Genomic DNA, 6,000 nt, shown 5'->3' on the forward strand with positions numbered 1-6,000 from the left:
CATGATCATCGAGGCAGGCAAAGCGATAGTTCCTCTTTTTCTTCCTTCTTGTTCCTCATTAAGGAGGGGGGACGGAAGCCAAACCCCAGATCAAAACTTAGCATTTTTTCCCCAATTCTGATATTTATCACTTATACTTGAAATTACTTATACTTGAAATTACTTATACTTGAAATTACTACATACTCTCATCTAAACTAATCAGTTGACCTATGAGAAAGTGCGAACTATCTCGATTATTTTATAACCATCACTAGTTACAAAAGTGTGACGTGCAAAACCGAATTACAGTCACTTGGCTTTTTTAGTAGTTTTGGCTTTGATCATGCAAATCACACCTGCTAGAAAATGAAAAGTTCACGAAGACAATGAGTCCATTATCACGCAAAGGTAGCTTAGCGTTAAAAAAAAATAGACTTAGGTTGTACTGTGGTCGATCTTGTGATGAAAATCAAACCTTTCAAAGGGGTAAACACTGAAACCTGACATTTCCTGTTGAAAAAAGAATAACACTTTTCATTTTGCATGTTCAATTACATCATGGTGATAAAAAGTGTGACGTACGAAACCAAAATACTGTGTACTTATTGATGGAGTCGTAGGGGCGCAGCGAGGTCCTTTCTTCATGACCCTGAGCTTAATATTTTCTTCACTGGCCCCACCAAATTCGGTCAATAAGCATTTTATCATATGACCACTAACTGTTAAAAATTTCAACCTAAATGGAACGCGATAGACGGGTATACGGGCACACAAGAAGTATGCATTTTAAACCTTTTCTCTTATTTCGATAAGCCCAGAGGGGGGAAGGGAATAACCTAAACACACGTGATCTGGATACCTAAAACACTGTGACAGCGGAAGTTAGGAAAGTTTGGAAAAGTAATTCGTTATTTTTGTTGTTTCATTTTGAAAGCATCAGCCACACTGTCAACATCTTGGTAAGTGCGATTGAAAATCTTTCCTAGTCACTCGGTTTTTATCAGCTTTAGTTATTTAGTAACTGTAGAGAGGTAAGGCACTTATGGCAAAGCCCAGTACCTACTTTTTTGATCTGTATGTTTGCGATACGTCACGTTTCGAGTGTTAGCCCTTCGTTAAAGCGGTTGATGGCGCGATTGAATAGTCACCACGGCGAAATAAATTGGTTTTACGGCAACTTTTTCAAATCTCTGTGGCTTTATACCGTATGATTTATCCTCATTAACTAAAATAAGGTTATTGAGTATTATACAATTTGAGAAATTGATGATCATAAAACTGAACTGTCCCACGTTGATATAGGAAATCCGTAGCGCTTCATTACGTGGTTTTCCGGTGGCTAAGATCTCCACTAGCTACTAACTTGACACTTTTTAGGAGGGTTTAACGATCGATTCCAAGATTGCGGTAGACTCCAATTGAATCTCCGTTTTCCACTAGCACACAAATGTTTCATGGTCGAGATACTATTCGCTTAAGTTTTTAGATACTAGCGGCGGGTGCTACGGTACATATGTTTCTAAACGCCGTAATCCCTTTCTTTTTTAAGCGCCAGTCTCGCATAAGAAGATAAGTCATGACGCTGCGCACTCACGAAGAGAGATGTTTTAATTTTCTCAGAGAAACTAAAACTTTCTTAAATTTACTGTTATTGCATACACAGTGTAAGCGTACTTTTGCGTTGAACGCATGCTTCATATCCTCACCATAAAATTGCTTTCTTCAAACCGTAATGGTTTCATACAATATATTTTAACCTTATTATAACTAAGATTGTTCAGCATTGTTTAGTTTGAGAAACTGATAGTTTCCACAATCACGTGATCAAAAACTAAATTCAATCCTATATCAAGACATATTTATAATGCAGAATGTCCTTTACTGATGTCAGCAGAGGCGGCCCAAGCTCACATCTAGAGAAAAAGCAAACGATTAATTCATGAAAGCGTCACGCGTTGTGTGACTCGGTAGTCACTCACAAGAAACGAACACGTCCTACAGGATTGTATAGGGAACCAAATAAGGCATAGTTATAATGCAGAATGTCTTTCACCGATGTCAGCAGTGGCGGCCCAAGGTCGCGTTGTGTGACTTGGTGCTAAGTTACGAGAGTTGAACATGTTATAAACAGAGGAAGATGTTTCATTTTTGGACGCTAAAATCCGTCATTAGTCAGAAAATTGTGACGAGCTCAACCGAAATACAGTCACTCGGTTTTTTTTAGCAATTCTGGCTTCGATCATGCAAATCACACCGGCTAGAAAATTAAAAGTTCACGAAGACAATAAGTCGATTGTCACGCAAAGATAGGTTACCGTTTAAAGAAAGAAACTTAGGTTGTACTGTGATCAATCTTGTGATGTGAATGAAAGCTTTAAAAGAATCAACACTTAAGCTTGTCGTTCCCCATGAAAAATAGAATAACACTTCTCATTTTTCATGTTCAATTACATCATTAGGGATAAAAGTGTGACATACAAACCCAAATACTGTGTACTTATTGATTGAGAGGTAGGAGCGTAGCGAGGTCCTTGCTTCGTGACCGAGAGCCTAATATTTTCCCGTCCGGCCCAACAAAACTCAGTCAATAAACATTTTATCATATGACCACTAACTGTTGAAAATTTCGACCTAAATAGGACGCGATAGACGGGCATACGAGCACAAATCTTTTTTTTTGTTTGTTTGTTTGTTTTTTTTTTTGTCTAGCGGCGAATTCTACAGTACATATTTTTCTAAACGCCGTAATCCATTATTTTCTCTGTTTAAGCGCCAGAGTCTCGAGTAAGAAGATAAGTCATGACGCTGCGCGCTCACGAAGAGAAATGTTTTAATCTCTTGATAGAAAGACTTTTCTTTCTTAAATTCAATGTTACTGCATACATAGTATAGGCGTACTTTTCCGTTGATCAGATGCTTCATATCTCTACCGTTAAATGGCTTTCTTAAAACCGTTAAGGTTTTAACACCTTCAAAGGTAAGACCCGTGATGCGGTTATGTTCAAGCAAATTACCGATCCACTCCGTCCGTTTTCTTTTTTTATCAATTATCTCAGTTGATATTTTTGTCTTCGATCATACAAATCACACCCTCAAGAAAATGAAAAGTTCACGTGTACAATGGGTCAGTTTTTACGCACAGATAGCTTACTGTTTAAAGACAGAAGCTTTAGTTGTACGCTCAATCTTATCGATCTCGTGATGCAAATCCTAACGAACTAAAAGGGATGAACACTGAAGCGTGGCGTTTTCGAATAAACAAAGTAAGATGTGTCATTTTTGGATGCTCAAATCCATCATTAGTTAGAAAAGTGTGACGTGCCAAACCAAAATACAGTCACTAAGTTTTTTTAGTATTTTTGGCTTCGATCATGCAAATCACACCCGCTAGAAAATGAAAAGTTCACGAAGACAATGAGTCCATTATCACGCAAAGATAGCTTAGCGTTAAAAAAGAAACTTAGGATCGATCTTGTGATGAAAATCAAACCTTTCAAAGGGGTAAACACTAAAGCCTGACATTTCCTATTAAAAAAAGAATAACGCCTTTCATTTTCCACGTTCAATTACATCGTATGTGATAAAAGTTGGATGTACAAAACCGAAATACTGTGTTCTTATTAACTGAGTGGTAGGGCCGGAAGGAAAATTATTTGGCTCGGGGTCATGACCTATAGACCGAGCGCAGCGAGGCTCAAGCTTCATCACCCAGAGCCAAATATTTTCTCCACTGGCCCCACTAAATTCGGTCAATAAGCATTTTCTCATATGACCACTGACCATTTTCAATGTTAATGGGAAGCGATAGACGGGCATGCGAACGCACAAAAAATATGCAATTTTATTTCGAGTAGCCAAGAGCGGGAGGGGAATAACCGAAAACACACGTGATCTAGATACCTAAAACGCCGTGACAGCGGAAGTTCGGAAGGTTAAGAAAAGTGCGGAGTGTAATTCATTATTTTTGTTGTTTCATTTTGAAAGCATCAGCCACATTGTCAACATCTTGGTAAGTGCGATTGAAAATCTTTCCTATTCACTCGGTTTTTATCAGCCTTAGTCATTTAGTAACTGTAGAGAGGTAAGGCTCTCATGGCAAAGCCCAGTAGCTGCTTTTTCGAGCTTTGTTTTTGCAATATGTAGTTATGTCTCGTTTCGAGCGTTAGCCCTTCATTTAAGCGGTGGATGGCGCGATTGAATCGCCACCACAGTGAAATAAATTCGTTATCCAGCGGTCTTCTCAAATCTCTGTAGCTTTATACCGTTTAATTTATCCTCATTAACTAATGTTATTGAGTATCGTTCAATTTGAGAAATTGATGATCATAAAACTAAAATCAGACCTTTATTTATGTTGTGGATTGTCCCTCGCTGAAGGAAATCCGTGGTGCTTGATAAGGTGGTTTTCCAGTGGCTATGACTCTACATCAGCTATCAACTTGAATCTGTTTAGGAGGGTTGAACGAACGATTCAGAGATCGCACCAGATTCGAAATGCCATATTTCTACTTATACACAAGCGTTTCATTGTCGAAATGCCCTTCACTTAAACCTTTGGATACTAACGGCGGGTTCTGCGGTACATATTTTTCTAAAGCTGTAATCTGTTTCTTTTTTTTCCGTTTAAGCTCCAGAGTCTCGCACAAGACGATAAGTTGTGAGGCTGCGCGCTCACTAAGAGACATGGTTTAATTTTCTCAGATGAGTGAAACTTTCTTAAATTCACTGTTATTGCATTCATAGTATAAGCGTATCTTACCGTTGAACGGATGCTTTATATTTCCACCGTTAAATTTCTTTCTTCAAACCGTTAAGGTTTTATACAATATATTTCAACCTCAGTAGTTAAGATATTGTTAGGCATTGTTTAATTTGAGAAACTGATGGTTTCAACAATCACGTGATCAAAAACTAAAATCAATCCCATATAACGATATATTCATAATGCAGAATGTCCTTTACTGATCGGTGTCAGCAGAGGTGGTCCAAGTTCACGTCTCGAGAAAAAGCAAACGATTAATTCATGATAGCGTCACGGGTTGTGTGACTTATGTGTTAAGTTATGAGCGTTGAACACGTTATTAAGAATAGAATGGGGAGCGAAGTATGGTCAATTTATAGCGAGAAATATTTCGAGAAATCAGCATTTAACACGTAAAATCAATAAAAGTACACACATCTTGTGTGTCCATATTAGTTTCTGGCCATATTAGTTTCTGGCGATTCCCATCCCCACATTGACACCTCGCATTAATCGAGCGTCCCAATCAACCAAGCAGACAGCTGTCCCCGTGATAGGTCTGCAATTCCTGATCCATAATAGGAATGCACGATAGAAGCGGCACCAGTATCGTGCATGCTATACCACTGGAACATACCACAGAAACCTTTTTCCAGCCGCTCGAAAATTGTTGATGACTTCCCTTACCACAGTAGACTTACCAGTTCCCCCCTTGGCCAGTCCCTAAAAAGTTATGACCCTTACAAGCCAAGCATACAATCTCCGCCCGACCGTGAGATAAGTGAACGCTCGTATTGACGACATACTAATAACCACCAAACTACTTTACTGAATATTATGGAGAACGAGTTGTCACAGGAAGAAAAATTATGAAATAACATAATGAACATCATTTGACGATCTGCGTGCTCAAGGAATTGGCTGCACTAATAGAAATTTTATTGTCCTTTACAATGAATTTCCGGTGACTAAATAGGCATTAACACCAACACAACTGTAAGGGGGTAGATTAAGGGTAATTCGACCAAATCTTGCAGGCTTTTCTTTTTATCCAGAAGTTTAGTGACATCACCTTGGAAAGGTAAATGCAATCGACGGTAGGGCATCATGTGGACAATTATATTTACTATATTCGTTTTCAGGGACATTCGTCTGATAAATGCGCTCATTGCTTTTAAAATGAACAATCTTTGCAAATGTTGCCATATTCCCGGATATCAATAACTTACAACTGTGATCATCTCGGTAATGAACCAAAAGAACGGTGTTTCAATAAA

Source organism: Pocillopora damicornis, chromosome 11 (genome assembly GCF_964200805.1).
Source record: "Pocillopora damicornis chromosome 11, jaPocDami1.2, whole genome shotgun sequence".
NCBI lineage: Eukaryota > Metazoa > Cnidaria > Anthozoa > Scleractinia > Pocilloporidae > Pocillopora > Pocillopora damicornis.